The 26781-nt window shown below is 42.8% G+C and overlaps 1 long non-coding RNA gene and 1 other non-coding gene across 3 annotated transcripts; both read right to left on the bottom strand.

Annotated features, from left to right (window-relative positions):
* Positions 1–10098: 10098 nt before the first annotated feature.
* On the bottom strand, positions 10099–11905 carry LOC109757469 (uncharacterized). Its single transcript, XR_005764637.2, has one exon. It is a non-coding gene; the product is annotated as an uncharacterized protein (transcript).
* Positions 11906–12116: 211 nt separating this feature from the next.
* On the bottom strand, positions 12117–14521 carry LOC120969961 (uncharacterized). 2 transcript variants are annotated; one of them, XR_006666906.2, is made up of 3 exons: positions 14244–14521; positions 13213–14154; positions 12117–12333 (listed from the first exon to the last, which is right to left on the bottom strand). It is a non-coding gene; the product is annotated as an uncharacterized lncRNA (long non-coding RNA). The 2 variants fall into 2 exon arrangements; XR_006666905.2 differs by having other exon boundaries at positions 12117–12338.
* Between the last annotated feature and the right edge of the window lie 12260 nt (positions 14522–26781).

The raw sequence follows: 26781 nt of genomic DNA on the forward strand, positions 1-26781 counted from the left end.
AGGTCTTGAGGGGGGTCTTCTCCGTGAGGAGGTCTTGAATCCAACGTGGATCTTCTCCGTAGAGGGGCTGCGGTCTCTCTCGTGGAGTAGATCCTAATGGATGAGCAAAGCTCTATCTCTAATATGAGCTAAACCAATGCTGACCCTAGAAAGGATGAGGGGGGGTCTATTTATAGTCTAGAGCCACGAAGGGGTAAGTGGGGGAGAGTTACAAGGCCCAAGGCCCGCGGCTGCGCACAGGCATGCGTCGGACATCCGGGGGATGTTGGACGTCCGGAGGCTCACGAAGGGCCGGTCGTCCGGAAGTCTTCGGACTTCCGCTATTTTACTTCTGTTGCCGTGGCACTGGTCGTCCGGGGCCTGGAGTGGGTTGGACGTCCGGTACTTGCCGGTCGTCCGGTCGCTATAGCTTTCGTCGGCTGGCTCTTCTGGCTGGCTGAGTGTCCAGGCGTCGGACGTCGAGCGTTGTCCGGTCGTCCGGTGGCTGAAGCTTCCGAGTAGCTCCTTCTCTTGCTCCTCGCGCTTGGTGTACTCGCCGTCTTGTCCATGGTCTCTCTCTTGGCTCCTGGTCATGCACATCACATATGTTTGAGGTAGTAGCCATGTCTCACATGTAGAAAGTGAAGGTTCGGAGAGGAGCGAGTTCACCTTGTGTCCAACGGCGTATGTTCGACGTCTTGTCTTATGTACCCTTGGGTCATGGGGAGTGGTCGAAGTGGACGTGGGGATGATCGTAGGATGCTCCGCATCATCTCCCCCCCCCCCCACCTTGGGAAAGATCCGACCTCGGATCGTGATCCTCATCACCATGGAAACGTTTGTCGTGGACGAACTTGTAGTTGGACGGAGTTGAAAACATGGCGCAATCCAAGTACTCCAAGGTGTCTCCGGTATGTGGTACATGCAAAATGAGCAAACACAAAGTACACTTGGAAATACGATGGTTAGCACGCACAAGGTGTCCATCATAGAAGATTGAGTCCGTGAGGCAAGATTGCGCGACAAAGCGCATGAAGCTTATCAAGATGATCTAGAATGATATGCAAAACATTCATGGGAGCAAAAGCATTCATTGTGCACACAAATGTGTTGTGAATATGATCAATGCAACCACGGTGCAAAATGATGTCATAGTGAGACGGTTTATCAATAGCATGAATATGGCAATGGATGCTCAATATGATTATGTTATCATGCAATTGATGGTAAGCAATGTGATCATTATGTATGAATATGCCATCAAGGAAGATCACAACAAATTTGCTAAGGAAATGCACAAGCTCATAATCATGGATGACATGGGAGTACAAGATGCAACAAGGCAATCATAATGTGAGTCAATCCATGCATAAGATGCAAATTTGTCATGGGTATGATATGTCCATCGAGCATGACATGTGTGAGCACAATCAACAAATATGGAGGTGTTGGTGTACCAAAGCTCGATGTCGTGGCATGAGTGGAGGTTCGAAGGTGCATCCAATAAGTGCGAGCGCTCCACAATGTTAAGGTCCATAGAGCCAATCTCCAATGTCGCTCCTCCGTTCGCGAGATGTATCATGTAGACAACAAGAAGGAAACAACAATGAAAGAGTGACCCATCCAATATGCATATTTGAGGATGGCTCAAATGGGAGAATTCACCTTTAGGAGTTTCTCAAGGATGTTGGAGTTGCGCATCACGTATGCCTTCACATGACCAAGTTGTATCGTGATGGTGCCGCCTTGTGAGTCCTTCAAAATGAAAGAACATGACAAACACTCGGAAAAACAAATGAGGTTAGCGGCAATGCAAAACCTAGCATTGGTGTGGTGAAATACCCAACAAGTGTATGCATCATGCTCATCATAAGAAGGAACAAGGGAGCATTTCATAGTATGGAGGCATATGATGCAAGAACAACCAAATACAATAGGCTCAATCAAACAAGCATGCATCACAAGTAATATGTCCAAGTCTCCACGATCAATAAGCATAGCAAGTTGGCACTCAATACAAGGTGATATGAGAGATGCAACTAATAGAGACAAGGGACAATGATCAACACGAATCAAGTGAGAGCATGAACATATATGTCATCAACCCAAGAAAGCGAGTAAGAGTGGAACATGGGTGATGCAACCAAGCAAGTAATCATAGTGATCAAGTCAAGCAAGCTAGTAGTGCGAAGATGCAACGTACTAGGAGGAATCATGGCAAGCATGTCATGTGTGCAAATAGAGGGCATTAATAATTCACATGACATAGCACAAGCATGAAAGCAAGATAGGAGGAAAGTATCATCAATGTATTGGCGAGAGGCCGTATGTAAATAGCAATGGGGCATCATGACTCTCTCAACACAAGAATCAACAATAGCATGAGGCACAAGGAAAGCATGGTAATAGCAACAAGTATCTCCACCAAGCATGCAAATACACATAGGAGTAGTATAATGATGAATCATGGGTAAGTGCAAGCAAGGGTCACAATTGCATGGCAAAGGCATAGAAGCAAGCATAACATGCAAAGTGAACACGATAAAATGGGCATAAGGTGACAAGTGGTAAATAGCCATAGCCGTGTGAGAGACAAGTAAAAGAGATGCGTGTAGTCCTTGCGCGAAGGGAACGGTGGGAATGATAATCCATGGGATCCCAAATCATCGTTGCTCTCAAGAGCTCGTTTCGTCAACTCTTGGGAATGAGAGGTTGACGAGTATACGTGAGTACCTACACAAAACAAAGACAAAGGGAAAATTGTGTGTGCGTGGTATATGTACACATCATCCATCATGATGCATATGTGTATGTGTTGGTTAGCATAAAATAGCTAATGCTCAAATAAATGAAATGCGTGATATAGAAACATGTCATCCATCATGATAGGTTTGTTGTTATGTATAGCATAATGGAGACTCAAATTGTGTAATGCATCACGAGAAATATGTAGAGCATTGTCATTCATGTAATGCATATGGTGTACGCAATTATGAGAATCATGCGAGGTATGGAATGCATCAAAATATCCTAATATGTATGAGGAAACTATGGGGGTCTCCTCATGAGCAATAATGGAAACATCACATGGAGAATATTGACAACATCCAAAACAAAGCATATTTGGTTCTATGTGATCATGGCATGGCATAGTAGATGAATTGCGCAAATCATGTAAAGGAAGGATAGCAATATCATCGCATGAAAAATAAAAGCCAGTGACCATCATCTCGTCATCTATGCCATAAGTGCAAATGGGATTTATTTTAATGGGGCATGCATAGTTACTATGTTGAGATTGAAATGATGCAATATGGGAGATCTCACTTATAGCATATGACAAGTTCAATGGATTGTCGAACATGATGTGACCAAAAGAATTTTCACATGATATCCTATGGAGCATAGCATCACAACTAGGCAAATCAACATGCTCATCATCATATTCATCATAAATTGGTAAGTCATGACATGAAGAAGTCGCACTAGCATGAAGCATGGGAATAGGTGGATCAACATCATGCAAGCAATCATTGGTGAGATAGTCCACTAGTGGGACAAGAGAAGCATTGTCACCTATGTTACCTTTGGAGCGTCGCTCATGTGTTGTAGGGGAGGTTGCAACTTGATGGTACCATGTGGGGGGTGCATCTTCTTCCACCATGGCCATCGTTGTCTCCATTTGAGGTATGGACTCGTCGAGGATAGGCATGTCGTCATGTAGGAGACCTAGCACCAAAGAAGGAAACACACTAGAAGTAGAGGTTAAGTCATTAGAAATCATAGTGGCCTCACATGCCGTGTCAACTACCTCACACACTAAGTGTTGTGGCTCACGCACTCCCTCTATGATGCTCTCACTCATATGGTTGGTGGAGTCACTCAAATGGCTCTCAACCTCACATAGGATGTGTGGCATGCTCTCGTGTGTGGGTCTAGTGGTGGTCACACTCATCCTCTCATAGGAAATGCACGCAATGTCACATATGGTGGAGTCACTCATATCGCTCATGGTGGGGTGGCTCTCTTCACATGGGAATTGGGACATCTCGTCATATGTGGGTGTCAGAGAGGTGTAGGTGCAAACGTCTCCAAAGATGAATGCCGTAGGGTGTGGCAAAACGTCACTCTCCTCCGAGACCAAAGAGAGGGTCTCATGTGCGGTCGCGTAGCTTGACTCGGAGTATGGGTCCAATATGGGCGTCGTCTTCGTGTTCTTGAAGAGGTTCGTGCTCGTCGTCGTGGTCGAAGGGGATGGACCTTGCTCGACCTTCTTTTCACCGTCTTGTTGTAGGAGGCCCATATGATGTGGCACCTCGTAGCTCGTCTCCATGACCGAAGGGAATTTCCCATGCTCGGCCATCTTCCTTGGCGGGCTTCCGAAGATGGAAGTGTCACCCTCGCTCGTAGGTGGTAGCCTTGTTGTTGAAGATGTCGATGTAGGCGAACTCACGGGAAGTAGGCGAAGATGTCGTACGTCCAAAGGCGAAGATGCCTTGAGAACACTTGGCAAAGATGCCGAAGTGGTTGGTGTAGCCGTAGCTCCGTCTTGGTGGTGCTCGTCTCGCGGTCTTCTCTTTTGATCTTGAAGCGTGGCCTTGGTGCGAAGTAGGGCTTGTTGGGATACATTTGCGCTTGTGGAGCATCTTCATGATGATGGTGTCGTTGTCGCACTTGAGCTCGTAGTAGATGTCATTCGTCGTCGTCGTGCACATGATGCTTGGAGGTGACTTGCCCTTCATGACGATGTGGATCACGAACGTGATGGTGGTCGCCATGGAGATGTGGACGTGTACGACTTGCGCTTGCATCTTGGTGGCGCTCCGAAGACTTGTGACTTGAACGTCGACGCCTTGAGGATGATGAAGGGGAAGAACGGTTTATCAACAAGGTCCGAATCTCCTCCATCCTTGCATCTTGCTCCTCCTTTTGTGCGGAAAGCTTGTTGTCGATGTAGTCCCTTTTCCTTGCTTCGGAGTGATTAATGTCGATGGTGAGGTTCTCGAGGCGCTCTTGCAAGGTAGAATGTGCGGCTTTCGATGCTCGTTGTAGTTGGAAGATGGACGCTTTGGTGATGTAGTTGTTCACGCCGTCGTTGTTGTCGAAGACCGGAGATGAAATGCCTTGCCTATCCATCATAAGACTCAAGCAAATATGAGTGGAAGAAAGGAGAGAACTATACCAAATGTACCTTGACCGATGTTGAAAATGGATCAATGATCACTCAATGATGTAACAAGGAAATAACACAATTGGTACCGATCTCGTCGATTTCTCACACCTACACAAGTAAGGCTTATGGTGGAGCTCAGTGAGGATAGTGGCACAAAAATTTGATGCAAAATGTTAGCAAGAGTCAATAATGTTGAAAGAGATTCATAAATTCGCAAGTGTAACAAGTAGACCAATAGCAATGAATGGCACATGGAAACGCACACAAGGATAGATAAATGGGGTCGTGCAACCAAGGAATGAGCACAAAATGTGGAATCCACGGAAAACGTCGTGTTGCACAACTCAAGAGAGACGCTAGCACGATTGCTCCATAGGCGGATACGACACTTGTGCACAACCTATAAGATGCAAAGATATATCAACTTTCTATCCCAAGTATGCTATGTATGTGTATGATGTTCCCGGTGTTTTTCTCAAGATGATCCAAGATGATCGGATATGACAATCTTATATGCAATGTGGTATGATGCTATGGCACTTGCTTACAAGCTTCTCTTTTGCTTAAAAGCTTATTCTTTTTTTTTGTATGGCCACTTTTGCACAATGCACAAACTAAGATAGCAATAGTTTATATGCGGGAACAAACTTGTGACACAAGAGATGATACCAAGATGATACCAATATGATATGGTATATATGCAATGAAAGGTATAGATCAATGATCACTAATGTGCACAAGTAGCGTTGCCGGCAATACTCAAATGGCTAGTCTCGATAGGCAAGTGACGCAAAATAGGCTAGGGGTTATCAATGCAATGGCAAGGGAATATACAATGGTGTCGTCGAGGTTACCGTCCTTGGCGATGATGAGTGGCGGTGTTCTTGATGTAGATACCAAGATGATGGAGACTTGTCCCTAAGTAGCCGAAACACCTTAGGAAACGAAAAAACCGCAAACTCAAAATCTCCAAAGGCAAATGTCAAATGGTGGTAGCGGAAAGCGGTGGTGATGTAATGATGGGTTATGCGAGTAGGCAATGCGGAAGTGAAAGTGATGGTGGTGGTTGATGAAGAAGCAACCGTCCCTAAGTAGCCGAAACACCTTAGGAGACTCGAATCACTACTCAAGCAACCACTAATGCGATGGGGGACAAAAATGGTTAGGTTGCGGAAGTCGGTGGTGGCTATGCGGATGATGTGGTGGAAGCCCTAGGCAAAGATGCCAAAGTTGTCAAATTTGATGGAGTCAAATGATGTTGGTGGTACTTTTGTGGGAAGGGGGATGTCAAGAGCTTCAAAACGAGCTAAAGAACGTCAAAATCGGAGTTCGGATGAATTAGTTATGGACAAAACAAAAATCAGCCGAAGTCTGAAACTACAGGTTACGGACGTCCGTAAAAGGACGGATGTCCGGTCGTCGGACGTCCGGTCGGGCTCGGAAATCCGTAAATTCTGTTCTGTTGGCTGGTTTCGATCGTCCGGAAAGTTTCGGACGTCCGGTCGTTCCTGGGGCTCCGAACATCCGTAAAAAGTGCGAGTTTCGGGACGCGATTTTGGGCGGAAATTAGGGATTTTGGGGTCAAAATTGAGGGGATTTCGTGGATGAAAGATGGAGAAACTTGGGGAAATGCTAGATCCACTTGAAACCAAGCAAATCCATGGATCAAATCCAACAAAACTTCATCAAACCAACAAATCACAAAAAAAATTGGGGCTATTTTTGGTGGGGATTTTCGAAATTGGGGAAGAACACAACAAAATCAAGCTAGAAAACGAAGAGGGGAGGCTCCGAAATAGTGACCAACGTGGCTCTTGATACCAAGATGATGTAGGGTGGAACCCTATACGGGCGATCTTTCATGAAAGGAGCGGATCCCAACTAAGAACATGAAGAACACGAGGGGAATCACAAGGAAAACACAAGAAAAACACTCAAACCAACGAGATTAGGTCACACATATGCTAGATCCTCGAAACACGAGAGGAGATACAAGATCCAAAGTCAACAAGGGACGATACAAAGGGTAATCGGTTCTTCTCCGTGAGGAGGTCTTGAGGGGGTTCTTCTCCGCGAGGAGGTCTTGAATCTAACGTGGATCTTCTCCGTAGAGGGGCCGCGGTCTTTCTCGTGGAGTAGGTCCTAATGGATGAGCAAAGCTCTATCTCTAATATGAGCTAAACCAATGCTGACCCTAGAAAGGATGAAGGGGAGGTCTATTTATAGTCTAGAGCCACGAAGGGGTAAGTGGGGGAGAGTTACAAGGCCCAAGGCCCGCGGCTGCGCACAAGCATGCGTCGGACGTCCGGGGGATGTCGGACGTCCGGAGGCTCACGAAGGGCCGGTTGTCCGGAAGTCTTCGGACTTCCGCTATTTTACTTCTGTCGTCGTGGCACCGGTCGTCCGGGGCCTGGAGTGGGTCGGACGTCCGGTACTTGCCGGTCGTCCGGTCGCTGTAGCTTTCGTCGGCTGGCTCTTCTGGCTGGCTGAGTGTCTAGGCGTCGGACGTCCGGCGTTGTCCGGTCGTCCGGTGGCTGAAGCTTCCGAGCAACTCCTTCTCTTGCTCCTCGTGATTGGTGTACTCGCCGTCTCGTCCATGGTCTCCCTCTTGGCTCCTGGTCATGCACATCACATATGTTTGAGGTAGTAGCCATGTCTCACATGTAGAAAGTGAAGGTTCGGAGAGGAGCGAGTTCACTTTGTGTCCAATGACGTATGTTTGAGGCCTCGTCTTATGTACCCTTGGGTCATGGGGAGTGGTCGAAGTGGACATGGGGATGATCGTAGGATGCTCCGCATCAACTAAGTGGCAGGAAGCACTAGCACGAAGCTAACATGCTGGTTATACCAAAACCACTATATCTCAAGAAGTTTTTGCTTCCAGGTTTACCCACTTGCGTGAAAGTGACTTCTTGATCAGCTAGATGGCGACACGTGCATTATTTTGGTAGATTACCGTGTAGAATCATGCGGTGGTCCGATGAAAATTTTGTTAACTGATTCGCATTTTCCCGTGTGCACTTGGGGTGTCTTTAGCGATTTTACTTCAGATGATTGTTTGATCTTGAAAGCAACCTATGGGCGTTTGGGCTGTTGACGCGTGCATTTTTTTGGGATGTAGCTGTGTACAAATGCATGTGTGGGTGTATATGCATCGGCTAATTTTTTTTGAATGTGCTTGCTTCACTGCCGTGTGCTTCTAGCCGTTTATGTTGTAATTAAGTCGGCCATGCAGTGTGTTGGTTTCAGTTTTGTTTTCGTCGCCGGGAACAGACAAGAAACAAGCAAATCGATGCTCAGCAAAGGAACGTGGGCAAATCAGTCACCGCATGATGCAGACCAATCGGAACACATTGCTTGGATATGCGACCGACTAATAGTAGTCTGACGAAGCGGTGATTGGGGGATGGGCAACTACGTCCAGTTACAAGGCACATGCGCAGGCAGCGGGACGGGCAACTACATCCAATTACAAGACGATAGAGGGATATGGCCAAGACAGCCACCGCACCGCTCGGGCGCGATTCTAGGCCAGATACGGGACATTCCTTCTGTCTCCCTCGCATGTGCGTTGCATGCATCCCATCCAATCCACCGCTTTCGTTGCTTTCTTATCTGCCTCAGCGCTTACTTCTCCTTCCTTATCTCTTCTTCTTCTTCTGGATGCCACTACGGCTTACCTCCCTTGATGATCGAGGTGTTTTCCGGAAGATTCCGGTTGAATCGTCCACCGCCATAAGCATATATAAATCTCTCCTTCCTCTTCTGTGTGGTCATCACTCGCTTTCGCATCTCAAGCGAAGCACCACCGAGAAATAGCGTCGGCGCAAAACATCGAGCCTCTCTCCGCTTCTCTCGTGTGGGATGGAAAGGAGCTTCGTTTACCGCCTCGCCGGGCATGCCCCTCCCTCGTAGGCTCCTCCTTTCTTCGACGTGCAGTACGGAGCAAGCTCGGCCATCGCGAGTTGTGGAGCCGCGCTCCAAGGTTCAGAGTGGCTTCTCGCGGGCTCTCCCCACGCTGCACCTCCGGGCTTGCCATGGTGGGAGTGGTGCGGGGAGGGATCAGAGGCAGATGACTATGGCAATGGTCAGGGCTTATATACTAATAGCAGGCGACAGAGGGATCAACGGGTGGCGCTAGAGGAGACGCCTTGGCAACCGCGTGCCATCAATGTGAGCGGCAGACGAACGGTCGGACGGGCGCCGTGTCATTTGAACGCGCAGTAATCGCCTGCATCGGGAAGCGGTGCGGGCGGCGCTCTCTCGGGCTGCGTGCCGCTTCAATGCCGCTGCCAGTGAGCGGTCACGTCCGTTCTAGTAATCTCCTAGTTCAAACAAAATTCAAATTTGGTAAAAAAAATCCAGATTTCATTAAATTATATGGATCAATTCTGAATTAAATTTTAAAATGCCGGATACAAAGGTTTGCAACCCAAATGTAATATTTTCAATGGCTGTGAACAATTTCTAGTGGTCTAATATGCACTATGAAACCACAAGTTTATTTTTCATACCTGTTAGACACACTTAAGCCTTTCCCTTTGCAACTACGATAGCCACTGCCCTAGTTCCCATAAGAACAAAGCAACAGGCAGGAAAAGAGGTAGCAGCACGCATGCCCCAATCTTTAGAGCTCCAGTGGACGAACCACCGGTGTCCATCTTATAGCCTGAAAAACTTCACTTAATAATGCAGTCACTTCAATTGAGCCTAAAACTGTTTACTGTTCTTATGATTGAAACAGGTTCATATCATTCAGATTAACTCGAACATGGTACTACTTGTTTTGATGAAATACTGCATAAGCAGATTTCCTCCACCAGCAGTAAGTTCCTAGATATTCGATGGGTACATTAAAGATGTAACCAGACACGCAAGGTCATACCATGAGTACAACACACCTATTGTCAGAACTAAGAACACGGACTGAAATAAGGATTAATGAATAGCTGATAAATAGCATCAGTCGAGCGATGCAATATATAATATGAAGGAGATAATCAAAATAGTACATAAAACTGTTCCAACATGGAAAACCCTACTACTTAATCTACTACTCACAGTGGCACGAGGCACTAGCAGCAAGGCCAGAACAGGTTTATTTTCACAACCTCTACAATTTGGGAAGGACATCGCAGTACCACAAGAGAACCTGAACAAGGCTAAAAGGTCGAGCACGAAAGTCCTTGCTGTAGATAATATCCACCATGTCACCTCTTAGGTTATACACGCACATGTCGCACTTGTCTCCAGAATCTAAAATGGGCATGTCTTCAGAATCTGACATGGACATGTCTTCAGAATCTGACATGGACACGTTTTCAAAATCTAACATGTATATGCAATCTCCGTCAACAGACGGAAGCTTAGCTGCATCCACAGAGACACACCTCTCTTGGCCGAGGAACAACGTGCGGCCGCCGAGGCTCTTGACCTCTTCCAACAACTTGTGCTCGACGTCGACTCTGAAAACTTTCAAAGTTTCATCCACATAGCGAACAAGCAACAGTTCCCCAGCAGACTCCACGAGATAAGAAGGCATTTCGCTGCCATCATCTCCCTCTTTTGTATCATCATCATCATCTCCCTCTTCTGCATATACGTCCACACCCGGCGGCGACACCTCGGGTATGACCAGGAGCTCATCATCATCACACTGGTCTGCTGCTGGTGCGACCAACTTGAATACACATCCACGCGCATCGGCACAATAGACGTCGCCTTGGTAGTTAACAATGCTCACCAGGTACGTTTCAACGGCCTCCTCTGTCTCTGTAAAGAAATCGCTGTTCGGGGCAGCACAGACCACCGAGCCCCATCTCAGCAAGACCAGCGTTGAATGAGAGCCTCCCTTCACCGAGGTATGCTTAAAATGTCGAGGTAACGCCGCGGGGAAGTGGAGCATGTCACCTGTAAAGGGGTTGAGGACACGAGCCAAGTGCGGTGGATACATGTCCCCGCGCACGAGGAGACCGTCAGTAGCACCGGCGACGAAGTTGTCGCGGAGCACCGGGAGGTGCAGGCGGCGGATGCGCCCGGTGGGGACGTGGAGGAAGAGGCGAGCGTCATCGTCGTCGTTGCGGTCGTCGGGTTGCAGGTCCAGCATGACCCAGTGGCGTGGGCGGAAACGGAGGCCAGCTACCGCGGCGAGCGGAGATGGCTTGGCGATGGCAGAGCGCCAGGTTGAGCAGACGGCCCTCATGTCCATGTACGCGTCGACGCCGCCGGTGGTCGAGAGGACGCGGTCGGCGACAACTTGGACAAGCTCCGTTGGAAGCGAATTCCATTCCGGGATGATGGATAGGCCACCGAACTTGGTGCTCCCGTGCGGCCACCGCCTCTCGCTGCTCCACCCGTCCCCCTCCTTCATGGCCACGCCCAGGGTCCTCGAGCAAGCACGCCGCCTCGCGCTGAGGGCAGGGATGGAGAGGATCGGTGCTGGGCGGCGGATCTTCTGGGAGCAAACTTGTATGGGGGAATGGAGCTGGAGAAGGGCGGCAATGGATTTTGGGGGAGAAGGGAGGCGGCCGGGAGGATTTGGGGGAAGAAGGAAGCTCGCGTCGCGTGCTTTTGGAGGAAATGGCTTAGGGTCGGCTTGGTTGGGCTTGGGCCTCGTCCCAGATGCCCTTTCTATCGGTTTTTAACACTCAATAAACTTACAGGTCGTTTGGCACCTGGAATTTCATTTCATTTCATATGAAATGAAATCTATGATCGGATTTCATATGCTGGAATCAAAATATCATGTTTGGCTGTCACTGGTATTTATCAACTGAACTGATATATGTGTCATGTTTGGCTGCCATTTGGATTTTGATAAGAACTCATACAACCACACCAAGCTTGGCTTAAAAACTGAGATACCAAGCTTGGCTGCCACATCATCTTTTTAAATTTAAAATTCACGCCAACATGAAACAAATTCAGAATACAAACCATTCATATATGAAGCGACTCCATGAAGCACGAATCCACATAATCAAATTGTAACTGCCATTTTCAGATCCACAAAGTACAAACGCACATCCGACGCAAGCAAAACAAAAGTTTGAAGCTTCAAAGCTTATATTAAGCAAAGTCAAGGAAGAGACTTGAACATGATGCCATAGACTTCCAACATTCATCTTCTAGCTCAGAAAGAATCGTCGATGCCCGCTTTCTTATCTTCGTCTTGTAACCTACTGAACTAGCAAATTTAACAGTGGTGCATCAGATTGACATCAATGAAAGATGATGCGTGCTCATCTAAGAAAAAAAATATTTCTCATCAAGAAAATTTATGGTAATGCATTCCATCGAAAAATGGTATATAATGATCATCAAGAAAGGTAATGCATGTAGGTTGGTACCAATCTCAATTTTTCAACACTAGAAAATGATAAAGAATCACTAGTGTGCCATTTTAACAGTGTGCATGGGTTGACATTACATATTAAGGAATGACATGTCATGAAAAAAAATTAAAGGCTACTATTGTGCGGATAGGGAACTTGCAGATTGAAAGACATTTGTACATTCAAGGCACTATGTAGTAGTACAAATTAATCAAACGTCTCGTTTGGTCCAGTTATGTCATTGCAAATCAAACGTCTTGTCTTGATTGATACTAACCTGCTATAAATATTTGTTCTAATCTGCAAGGTTGTTACTACAAATTAATAACCCACCTAACTTCGTATCAGAAGAAGAAGAAGAAGAAGAAGAAGAAAAGGTTATACTGTTGAGTCATGAAACAAACATCATGTTTTGACGGGATCTACATTTGACAAAGCTCTGCAAGTGCAAACACACCAGCAGTACACTAGAACCGTTGTTGATGATGTACACATGACAAATAGTAACTTGTTGTATAACATGCTATGAAAAAGTTGGTAGTCAAAATGTAAAGGTCAGCAAACATCGATTTAAGCATTTCATTTCACTAGCCAAGATTATGAAGTTTTAAACTGAGAATGCATGCACACAAAATTCGAGTGTTCTAGGTCATGTACATGCTTTGCTCTAACTGAAACATACTCAAGGAGATATATGAAGGTAAGAAATCTATCCGAGCAACATACCTTCATTGGTTGATTTGCTTGAGGATCCATTTCTTCTTCATCCTTTCACCATAAGGACTCTCTCTCTCTCTCTCTCCACGGGTACAAACAAAGGTGAGGAGCTTTTGCCCTTGTCGCACAAACGCAAATATACTAGCTCGATGAAACGAACCTTGTTTAGTTTACTGATCTGATCTCCAATGGTGTTTTCGTATGAATAAAGTGCAGATAAATGTCAACAAAGATAGCCAGGGATCGATCCTATAACTCATCTGTCATTTAACCACACATAAGTGAACGACAAACTTTAGCTTGAGATCCTCTAATGTTATTGCACAATTAGCTGGAACACGAGCAGAACAATCAGCTAGACCTATATTTAACTCTCGTGGATAAAACAAAAAAATCAGTAAGATCAAGTCACTGTTTTGTAACAAGAAGCTTGCGTTCTTACACTAGTGTAGAACTATGGAAACTAGACTGAGAAGCCCTTTAACTATCACAAAATAATATGCATGCATGCATCTTGAATTGATTGAGTTGTTCCCTGACAAAACATGAGACCGATTTGTAATACTTAGAAAACTGTTTCTCTCAACTCTCAAGTAGTGTTTCCCATTCCCTCCTACCTCATGAGCATCCATCAGTGATAGTTTAATTAAATCAGCAAGACATGGCGACCACCAGTTATCTTCTATCAGCACGGCAATGGAATTGAAACAACAAGACACCACAACATCCATCTATGGTCCAAAGAAATAACACTATCTTCTCATTGTAATAGCAACTAGTATTCTTCTATCACCAATGAGTCGGTGATTACCAGACCAGACTAGTTTGGTACGAGGTAGGATAGAACAAAGACACCACGGAGGGGGAGGGGAGCTGACCGATCATGGGCTGGTGGAGGAGTCGTCAAGAAGTCTCACCACTATCCAGGTCCGGTGGCTAGAGAGAGGTGTGCTGCTAAACAGTGGGTTGGGGGTTAGGGTTAGGATTCAAGCAGAAAAGATGCATCAGAGAAGGGGAGAAGAAAGGTGGGAGGGACTTACCAGAGCTGAGATCTCGACGACGATGCGGTCACCGGAGGTGACATGACATTGAACGAGGGAAGATGCGTCGTGGAATCTAGAGTAGAGAGGATGAGAGAAGATGAGTCCAGGAAGGAGCTATTCACCCATAGGGGGTGCGTCGCTGGCGGCCGAGAAGGCGGGATTCATGGTGGCGGCGGTGGTGGATGGGAGATTTGGTGGCGCTGGTGGTAGGCATCTGGGGAGGGAGACGAGCGCGTCGGGACAAGGAGAGTTACTGAAATCGAGGAGAATGATGAGTGAGGGCATGGGATTTGGGGCTACGCAAGTTTCTATTCTCTAGAATTTAAGAATGAAAATCTGACGGTCAATTCCGTGGCAGCCAAACGAGTAAGCTTCGGAATTCGCAAATGAATTGTGGGTTTATGATCTCATGAATATTATTGATCCTTTTTTGATTTTTTATGCATGATTATTATAGCTTTGTATTTCTCTCCGATCTATCCATTTCGTTTGGCCAACTAGATTGATTTATCTTGCAATGGGAGAGGTGCTTTGTAATGGGTTCAATCTTGCGGTGCTTTATATCCCAGTGACCAAGTAGGGGACAAGACACGTATTTGTATTGTTGTCATTAAGGGAAAAACTATGGGGTTTATTCATATTGGTTGGATTTACTTTTTCTACATCATGTCATCTTGCTTAAGGCATTACTTTGCTTTTATTAACTTAATACTCTAGATGCATGCTGGATATCGGTCGATGGGTGGAGTAATAGTAGTAGATGCAGGCAGGAGTCGGTCTACTTGTCTCGGACGTGATGCCTATATACATGATCATTGCCTTGAATATCGTCATAACAATGCGCTTTTCTATCAATTGCCCAACAGTAATTTGTTTACCCACCTTATGCTTTTTGTTCTAGAGAGAAACCTCTAGTGGAAACTTGTTGGGGAACATAGCATGCAATTTCAAAAAAATTCCTACGCTCACGCAAGATCTATCTAGGAGATGCATAGCAACGAGAGGGGGAGAGTGTGTCCACGTACCCTTGTAGACCGAAAGCAGAAGCGTTTATTAACGCGGTTGATGTAGTTGAACTTCTTCGCATTCCGACCGATCAAGCACCGAACGTACGACACCTCCGAGTTCTGCACACGTTCAACTCGATGACGTCCCTTGAACTCTTGATCTAGCAAAGTGTCGAGAGAGAGTTCCGTCAGCACGATGGCGTGGTGACGGTGATGGTGAAGTTATCCGCGCAGGGCTTTGCCTAAGCACTACTTGAATATGATCAGAGGCGTAAACTGTGGAGGGGGGCGCCGCACACGGCTTGGAACAATTGATGTGTATTAGAGGTTCCCCCACCCTCATATATAAAGGAGGGAGAGGGGAGGAGGCCGGCCCTAGGCGCGCCCCAAGTAGGAGGAGTCCTACTTGGGCTCCTAGTAGGATTCGTCCCCCTTCCTTTTACCGGAGGGGGAAAGGGGGAAGGAGAGAGAGAGGGAGAAGGAAAGGGGGGGTGCCGCCCCCTCCCCTAGTCCAATTTGGACTCCTCCCTTGTGGGGGGGCGCTGAGGTCTACGACGCAACTTTATTCTTGTAGACTCGTGTTGGGCCTCCAAGCGCAGAGTTTTGTAGGACAGTACCAATTTTCCTCAAGTGGATGACCTAAGGTTTATCAATCTGTGGGAGGTGTAGGATGAAGATGGTCTCTCTCAAGCAACCCTGCAACCAAAGACAAGAAATCTCTTGTGTCCCCAACACACCCAATACAATGGCAAATTGTATAGGTGCACTAGTTTGGCAAAGAGATGGTTATAAAAGTGTAAATGGATGGTAGAAATATATTTTTGTAATCTGAATAAATAAAAACAGCAAGGTAGCAAATATTAACGGGCACAAAAACGGCATTGCAATGCTTGAAAACAAGGCCTAGGGTCCGTACTTTCGCTAGTGCAATCTCTCAACAGTGCTAACATAGTTGGATCATATGATTATCCCTCAAAGTGCAATAAAGAATCACTCCCGAGTTCCTATTAGCGGAGAACAAAAGATAGAAATTGTTTGTAGGGTATGAAACCACCTCAAAGCTATTCTTTCTGATCGATCTATCCTAGAGTTCGTACTAAAATAACGCAAGCTATTCTTTCCGATCGATCTAATCAAGAGTTCGTACGAAAATAACACCAAAGAAAATTCATATTCATAATACTCAATCCACACAAAGAACTACAGAGAGACCCCAAAGTTTCTATCGGAGAAAAGATAATAAAAATGTGCATCAACCCCTATGCATAGATTACCCCAATGTCACCTCGGGAATCCACGAGTTGAGTGCCAAAACATATATCAAGTGAATCAATACGATACCCCATTGTCACCTCAAGTATTCATACCGCAAGACATACATCATGTGTTCTCATAGCTGAATATTCAATCCAACAAGACAAAACTTCAAAGGGTAAAGATTCAATTCATCACAACAAGAGTATAGAGGGGAGAAACATCATATGATCCATCTATATTAACAAAGCCCATGATATAGATCACGAGAGAGGTAGATTAAACACATATCTACTGGTACAAACCCTCAGCCCCGAGGGTGGACTACTCCCTCCTCATCGTGGTGGCCACCGGGATGATGAAGATGGCCACCGGAGATGATTCTCCCCTCCGGCAGGGTGCCGAAACGGGGTCTAGATTGGTTTTTGGTGGCTACATAGCCTTGCGGCAGTGGAACTTCTAATCTAGGTTAACCCCGAAGGGTTTTGGAATATTTGTGAATTTATAGGGTAAAGAGGGGGTGCGGGAGGCCACCGAGGTGGGCACAACCCACCTGGGCGCTTGGGCCCCCAGGCGCGCCCTGGTGGGTTGTGCCCCCTCGGGGCACCCCCTAGGTGGTTTTTTGGCCCACTTTTGGTCTTCTGGTCCATCAAAAATCTCCGTGAAGTTTCGTTCCATTTGGACTCCGTTTGGTATTGATTTCCTGCGATGTAAAAAACAAGCAAAAAACAGCAACTGGCACTGGGCACTGGGTCAATAGGTTAGTCCCAAAAAATGATATAAAGTTGCTATAAAATGATTGTAAAAAATCCAAGAATGATAATAAAATAGCATGAATACTCCATAAATTATAGATACGTTGGAGACGTATCAGCATCCCCAAGCTTAATTCCTACTCGTCCTCGAGTAGGTAAATGATAAAAGAAATAATTTATGAAGTGTGAATGCTAGCAAAGTGCACAAGTTTGATCAATGACAATTTCAATCACTTTTCCTAGCATCATAACAGCAGTTCTTTCATATAAAACTTCTCATGTTATGGTAGAAACCAATTCACATGTTAAGGTTCAAACAATGAACTCTCTTGAAACTCAACAACCTATTTTCTTAGTCACCAAGTAATTGCAATTCAACTTATTCAAGCGATTTTAAGTAAGAGCTCCACATACTCAACCATCATATAGTCTTCTATGATTGCTAACACTCGTCACATACACATGAGCAAAACGTTTCAACCGGACACGTAGAAAGATAGGGGCTTATTGTTTTGCCTCCCAACGTATTCACCTCAAGGGTGATGTCAACAATAATAACTCATGATACCCATATTCAACTGGACATATGTGCCTAGATCTTTCCTCGCCACATGTTGCTTGCCAAAAGAGAAAAACAAAAAGGAATAGAGAGAATAACTTTGACTCTTTGCATAAAAATAAATACTAAAAAGTAAAAGATAGGCCCTTCGCAGAGGGAAGCAGAGGTTGCCATGCGCTTATTTGTTTGTATGCTCGACCCCTTAGTGGAAAAGAACGTCATGTTATATTGCCCCTTATGATAGCAACCTTTATTATGTAGTCCATCGCTTTTATTGCTTTGCCATCACAAGTTCGGACAACGCTCAATTTTCTCTTACACTAAATGATCTAACACTTTTAGAAGCAATTTTTATTGCCTTATTGCACCGATGACAACTTACTTGAAGGAGCTTGCTCAATCCTTAGGTAGGTATGGTGGACTCTTGAAAATAAGATTTGGGTTTAAGGGTTTTTGGATGCCCAAGTAGTATCTCTACTTGGTGCGGAATTTTTGGCTAGCAAAGATGGGGGGCAAGCACCACATGTTGAAGGATCTATGACAATATAACTTCTATGTGAATAAGAACAAACATAAATCATTACATTGTCTTCCTTGTCCAATGTCAACAATTTTGGCATATAATATTTTGATGGGGGCTCACAATCACAAAAGATTTCCAGGATAGTGTATTTGCATGCGAAAGTTCTCTTCCTTATACTAATTATTCGTGAATTGCTTGTATGACCAAAATTGTGATTGTCAAGCCTCAAAAGATTTCACTTTCTAAACCCAATGTGAAGCTACCACTAGGCATGATATGATTTCAACTTCATGACATTCAATTTATTCAACAATTTACTCATAGGATATAAGTGAAGCACAAGAGCAATTCCAAAGAAAAGAGCTTCGTTGACGGGATGTGAATGCCGCTTACTTAGCCTCCTTGGCAACTATTTGAGGACTCTATTTTATTTAAAAACTTTCAGATCTAAGTATTTTATTACAATAGCAAGTAAAACAAAAATAAAATGACATTCTAAGAATAGCACAACTCATGTGAAGAAGCAAAAAACTTCGGCTCAACCGATACTAACCGATAATTGTTGAAGAAGAAATGTGGGATGCCTACCGGGGCATCCCCAAGCTTAGATGCTTGAGACTTCTTGAAATATTATCTTGGGGTGCCTTGGGAATCCCCAAGCTTGAGCTCTTGTGTCTCCTTAATTCCTCTCATATCACGGTTTTCCTAAATCTCAAAAGCTTCATCCACACAAAACTCAACAAGAACTCGTGAGATAAGTTAGTATAAACCAATGCAAAAACCTTATCATTCTATACTATAGGAAATCACTAAAATTATTATTCAAAATTGCATACTAAATTCCTCTGCATATTTAATACTCCTATCCTCAAATAGAATCATTAAACAAGCAAACATATGCAAACAATGCAAACATAACAGCAATCTGCCAAACAGTATAGTCTGTAAATAATGCAAGAGTATCAATACTTATTCAACTCCAAACATTATGAAATTCTACCATACTGTAGAAAATTTATCAGAGCTTATTATGCAAAAAGTTTCAACATTTTATCACCTTCTGACTTTCCTCGGGAATTTTTGCAACACCGATAAACTTTCTGTTTTCAAACAGCAACATGTATACTTGCAAGATAAGCATGACAAAAGGCTATCAATGCTACTTTTATTGAAATAAAAGATGCAAAACATTATTCTAAATAACTGCAAGCAAATCCTAACAAAATAAAATGACGCTCCAAGTAAAACTCATATCATGTGATGAATAAAAATATAGCTCCAAGTAAGGTTACCGATAATGTTGGAGACGAAAGAGGGGATGCCTTCCGGGGCATCCCCAAGCTTAATTGCTTGGATCTTCCTTGGATATTAAGTTGGCGTTCCTTGGGCATCCCCAAGCTTAGGGTCTTGTCACTCCTTATTCTCCTCATATCGTTATCTCACCCAAAACTTGAAAACTTCAATCACACAAAACTTAACGGAACTTCGTGAGATAGGTTAGTATGATAAAGAGCAAATCATTTCACTTTGGTATTGTCAAAGACAAGATTCATAATTTTTTCCACACAATGCCTACTGTAGCATATCATTTCCATAATTTATATTGAGCAATATAAGCCATATAAACTAGAAAACAAGCAAACTATGCATTGAAAATAGAATCTGTCAAAAACAGAACAGTCTGTAGTAATATGTACTCAAACCATAGTTCTGCTACTCAAAAAATTATGAAAAAATTAGGACCACGTGAGAAATTTGTATATTAAACTTCTGCAAAAATAATCAACTCAAAAGCACTTTTATTTTAAAAATGAGACTTATTTTCGTGAGCACAAAAGTTTCTGTTTTTCAGCAGGGTCAAATCAACTATCACCCAACATGATCCCAAAGGCTTTACTTGGCACTTTATTGAAACAAAAGGAATAAAACATGATTACTATAGTAGCTTAATCATGTTAACACATAAAAACAGTAGGTAAAAGTGTTGGGTTGTCTCCCAACAAACGCCTTTCTTTAATGCCTTTTAGCTAGGCATGATGATTTCAATGATGCTTGCATAAAAGATAAGAATTGAAACATAAGGAGAGCATCATGAATCATAAGTTCCTCTCTCATAATAATTTTCAATAGCATCATGAATATATTCATCACTATAACCATTACATAAAGTATTCTTTTCATGACACAAAAGCATAGAAAATTTATTACTCTCCACATAAGCAAATTTATTCTCATTCATAATAGTGGGAGTATCATAGGAAACTCGAATACTATAAATTGTTCCCTAATTAAAAGAGTAATGTTCAGTAAAAGGGTATTCAAAATCATGACAATAATTATCACTACTTTTTATAACATAAGTATCATCACAATAATCATCATAAGTAGCAACTTTGTTCTCATCATAGATAGGAGGCATGCAACCATCATAGAAAGTTTGATCATTCAAAGTAGGGGGACTAAAAAGATCATCTTCATTAAACATAGCATCCCCAAGCTTGGGACAAACATTAATTACAGCAAATAAATTCTCAAACATGTCATTCTCATCAAACATAGCATCCCCAAGCTTGTGGCTTGGCATATCATAAGCATAATAACTCTCATCATTAATAGTATGAATAGCACCTACGGTATAACAATTGCTATCATCATAATTTCCCAAGTTGGTGCCAAAAAGATTTCCAAGATTATAAGAAGTATCATTATCTTCCCAATCATAATCATCACAACAAGCAATAGGCATAACAAAATCATCATCAAGTGCATCATCTTCCACAATTATTTTTGATTCATTTTCATGAGGCACAACAATAATAGGAGCAACACTATTTGGGAGAGATACCTTTTTACCTCTATTCTTTCTTCCTTTCTTCTTCTTCACCACATCATGTGTGGGTTTAATTAATCTTTTCAAGCTTCTTATTGATGAGATTGGTTGGATAGGAAGCTCCCCCTCGTTACCTGATTCATCATAATAAACACTAGGAGAGTATTGGGAAATATTTTCCCTTTCATTAGTACTCTCTTCATATTCTATTTGTTTTCTTGACTTTAGATAGTTGGCAATATAAGGATTATCAATGCAATTTACCGCACAAAACATATAAATTTCCTCTAAATCAAAATCAAGAAATCTCTCGAGATTAAATTTTGGAATACCCTTAGTTATACGTTTTATTTCTTCATACCCCAAAAGAAGACTAAGCTCTTTATGATGCTCAAGGGTAATCAAGTTATCACAATTTTTGGACACGGTTTGATCATGAAAGAATTTTCATTGGGTATTTAAATGACCACATTCATTGCAAAGTTCACAAGGATGGCGAAAAAAATTAAATCTTTCAGCACAGTCATCTAGCCTCTCTTGCAACTTTTTTGTTTCTAAATATTTATGCTTCTTACAAAATCTATCTTCCCTTTTTGGTGTGCAATTGCACTCCCAATTCACTCTGCAAAAAGTGACATGCTTATAAGAAACATTTTTGTCATGACTTGTGCAATCATCATTAGCATTTTGGATATCCAAAGAATTCATACTAACAACATTGCAATCATGCTCATCATTCAAATATTTTGTGCCAAGCATTTTATTGACTTCTTCTTCTAACAATTGAGCACAATTTTCCGAACCATCATTTTCAAGAAAAATATTATAAAGATGATCAATATATGATGCAACCTAAATTCCATTTTTTATGCAGTTTTCTTTTATAGACCAAACTAGTGATAAACAAGAAACTAAAAGATTAAATTGCAAGATCTAAAGATATACCTTCAAGCATTCACCTCCCCGGCAACGGTGCCAGAAAAGAGCTTGATGTCTACTACGCAACTTTATTCTTGTAGGCTCGTGTTGGGCCTCCAAGCGCAGAGTTTTGTAGGACAATAGCAATTTTCCCTCAAGTGGATGACCTAAGGTTTATTGATACGTCTCCATCGTATCTACTTTTCCAAACACTTTTGCCCTTGTTTTCGACTCTAACTTGCATGATTTGAATGGAACTAACCCGGACTGACGCTGTTTTCAGCAGAATTGCCATGGTGCTATTTATGTGCAGAAACAAAAGTTCTCGGAATGAGCTAAAACTCCACAGAACTTATTTTTGGAAAATATTAAAAATATTGGCGAAAGAATCAAGGCCAGGGGGCCCACCACCTGTCCATGAGGGTGGGGGCACGCCCCCCTGCCTCGTGGGCCCCCTGTTGCTCCACCGACCTCAACTCCAACTCCATATATTCGTGTTCGGGGGAAAAATCAAAGAGAAGGATTCATCGCGTTTTACGATACGGAGCCGCCGCCAAGCCCTAAACTCTCTCAGGAGGGCTGATCTGGAGTCCGTTCGGGGCTCCGGAGAGGGGAATCCGTCGCCGTCGTCACCATCAACCATCCTCCATCACCAATTTCATAATGCTCACCATCGTGCGTGAGTAATTCCATCGTAGGCTTGCTGGACGGTGATGGGTTGGATGAGATTTATCATGTAATCGAGTTAGTTTTGTTAGGGTTTGATCCCTAGTATCCACTATGTTCTGAGATTGATGTTGCTATGACTTTGCTATGCTTAATGCTTGTCACTAGGGCCCGAGTGCCATGATTTCAGATCTGAACCTATTATGTTTTCATGAATATATGTGAGTTCTTGATCCTATCTTGCAAGTCTATAGTCACCTACTATGTGTTATGATCCGGCAACCCCGAAGTGATAATAATCGGGACCACTCCCGGTGATGACCATAGTTTGAGGAGTTCATGTATTCACTATGTGCTAATGCTTTGTTCCAGTTCTCTATTAAAAGGAGGCCTTAATATCCCTTAGTTTCCATTAGGACCCCGCTGCCACGGGAGGGTAGGACAAAAGATGTCATGCAAGTTCTTTTCCATAAGCACGTATGACTATATTCGGAATACATGCCTACATTACATTGATGAATTGGAGCTAGTTCTGTGTCACCCTATGTTATGACTGTTACATGATGAACCACATCCGGCATAATTCTCCATCATCGATCCAATGCCTACGAGCTTTTCACATATTGTTCTCCGCTTATTTACTTTTCCGTTGCTACTGTTACAATTACTACAAAACCCAAAAATATTACTTTTGCTACCGTTACCGTTACTTCCATATTACTTTGCTACCGATACTAAGTTATCCAGGTGTGGTTGAATTGACAACTCAACTGCTAATACTTGAGAATATTCTTTGGCTCCCCTTGTGTCGAATCAATAAATTTGGGTTGAATACTCTACCCTCGAAAACTGTTGCGATCCCCTATGCTTGTGGGTTATCAAGACTATTTTCTGGCGCCGTTGCCGGGGAGCAGAAGCTCTATTCTTTGAGTCACTTGGGATTTATATCTGCTGGTCACTATGAGGAACTTGAAAGACGAGAAAACAAAAATTTATCCCTCAACTACGAGGGGAGGTAAGGAACTGCCATCTAGCTCTGCCCTTGATTCACCTTCTGTTTTGAGTAGGCTTGCGACACCTGAACCTGCTTCTGCTATTAATTCTGATATGTCGCATGTTATTGATGATGCCACTTCTGCTATGCATGATACTTATGATGAAACTACTTGTATGCTTGATACTACTGTGCCACTTGGTGAATTTCTTGATGGACAACTTGCTAGGGCTAGAGAGAATGAAATTATTGAAATTGATAATATTGATGATAGTGATGATGAAGACTCTCCCCCTAATAAATATGAATTACATGTTGTGCCTGAGGGCTATGTTATGGATGAAGAAACTAAAAGAGACTTTCTTGCTTGCAATGATAGAAGTGATCTTAAGAAATTATTAGCTAAGCTGAAACAAAAAACTCTGAATGCTAGAATGAAATATGATCCTGCATATGCTACCTCACCTATCTTTGTTACTGATAAGGATTATGAATTATCCATTGATCCTAATATAATTACTTTGGTTGAGTCTGATCCTTTTTATGGCTATGAATCTGAAACTGTAGTGGCACATCTTACTAAATTAAATGATATAGCCACCCTGTTCACTAATGATGAGAGAACTTGCTACTTTTATATTCTTAAAATATTTCCGTTCTCATTAAAGGGTGATGCTAAGATATGGTTCAATTCTCTTGATCCTGGTTGTGTGCGTAGTCCCCAGGATATGATTTATTACTACTCTGCTAAATATTTCCCTGCTCATAAGAAACAAGCTGCTTTAAGGGAAATATATAATTTTGTGCAAATTGAAGAAGAGAGTCTCCCACAAGCTTGGGGGAGGCTTCTCCAATTACTTAATGCTTTGCCTGATCATCCTCTCAAGAAAAATGAAATACTTGATATCTTTTATAATGGACTAACTGATGCTTCCAGAGATTACCTGGATAGTTGTGCTGGTTCTGTTTTCAGGGAAAGAACACCGGATGAAACTGAAATTCTATTGAATAATATGTTGACCAATGAAAATAATTGGACACTTCCTGAGCCAACTCCTGAGCCTATTCCTAAACCAACTCCGAAGAAGAGGGGTGTTCTATTTCTCAGTCCTAAAGATATGTAAGAGGCAAAAAAATCTATGAAAGAAAAGGGTATTAAAGCTGAAGATGTTAAGAATTTACCTCCTATTGAAGAAATACATGGTCTTAATTTACCGCCTGTTGAAGAAATATATGATCTTAATCCATTACCTATTGAAGAAACTCATGGTCTTGATAACCCGACACAGGTAGTAAAGGTAAATTCTCTCTATAGATTTGATGAAGGTGATATCCCTCGTTATAAGTCTGCTAGACAATGATTAGATGAGTTTGACAATTTCATTGTTAAACAAGAAAACTTTAATGCTCATTTTGGTAGACAATTGAAATACAATTCCGATATGCTTGAACACTTGGGTGATTATATGTCTAGAGTTAAAGGTGAACTTAAACTCATTAGTAAACATGCTTCTATGGTCACCACTCAAGTAGAACAAGTACTTAAAGCTCAGAATGATTTGCTCGATGAATTGAATAGTAAGAATAATGACTATGCTGTTAGAGTGGCTACTAGAACCGGTAAAATGACTCAGGAACCTTCGTATCCTGAAGGCCACCCTAAGAGAATTGAGTAGGACTCTCAGAGAAATAATGTTGATACACCTAGTTCTTCTAAAAAGAAGAACAACAAAAATGATAGGACTTTGCATGCTTCTAGTGAACCTATTGCTGAACCACCTGAGAATCCCAATGATATTTCTGTTTATGATGCTGAAACACAATTTGGTAATGAACATGAACCTAGTGATAATATTATTGATGATGTTCATGTTGATGCTCAACCTAGTAATGACAATGATGTAGAAATTGAACCTGCTGTTGATCTTGATAACCCACAATCAAAGAATCAACGTTATTATAAGAGAGACTTTGTTGCTAGGAAACACGGTAAAGAAAGAGAATCATGGGTTCAGAAACCCATGCCTTTTCCTCCCAAACCATCCAAGAAAAAGGATGATGAGGATTTTGAGCGCTTTGCTGAAATGATTAGACCTATCTTCTTGCGTATGCGATTAACTGATATGCTCAAAATGAATCCTTATGCTAAGTATATGAAAGAAATTGTTACTAATAAAACAAAGATACTGGAAGCTGAAATTTCCACCATGCTTGCTAATTACACTTTTAAGGGTGGAATACCAAAGAAACTTGGAGATCCAGGAGTACCAACTATACCATGCTCCATTAAAAGAAATTATGTTAAAACTGCTTTATGTGATCTTGGAGCCGGTGTTAGTGTTATGCCTCTCTCTTTATATCGTAGACTTGACTTGAATAAGTTGACACCTACTGAAATATCTTTGCAAATGGCTGATAAATCAACTGCTATACCTGTCGGTATTTGTGAGGATGTGCCTGTTGTGGTTGCAAACGTTACTATTTTAACAGACTTTGTTAGTCTTGATATTCCCGAGGACGATAGTATGTCTATTATTCTTGGAGGACCATTTTTGAATACTGCAGGGGCTATTATTGACTGCAACAAGGGCAATGTCACTTTTCATGTTAATGGTAATGAGCATACGGTACACTTTCCGAGGAAACAACCTCAGGTCCACAGTATCAATTCAATTGGAAAAATTCCATCAATTATTTTTGGAGGGTTTGAATTTCCTCTACCTACTGTCAAGAAGAAATATGATATTCTTATTATTGGGGATGTGCATATCCCCGTTGAGGTAACATAGTGTTATTCGAAACTTCTCCGGTTCCATGTTATTCGGAATGATTTTGTTAACCAGACTTGATCAACCTTGTTAGTGGATTCCTTTCGATGAGCATGGGATGGATGAAATTAGAAAGCACAACCTTCTGTACCCTCCTTTTACTTTCTGTTATTTAGTTGAAATAAAGTAAAAATAGTATTTTCTGTCAGTTTTCTGAATTATCCGTGCAATATAAAAATACCCCGAAAATAAAAGTTCTCC

Source organism: Aegilops tauschii, chromosome 7, assembly GCF_002575655.3.
Source record: "Aegilops tauschii subsp. strangulata cultivar AL8/78 chromosome 7, Aet v6.0, whole genome shotgun sequence".
NCBI lineage: Eukaryota > Viridiplantae > Streptophyta > Magnoliopsida > Poales > Poaceae > Aegilops > Aegilops tauschii.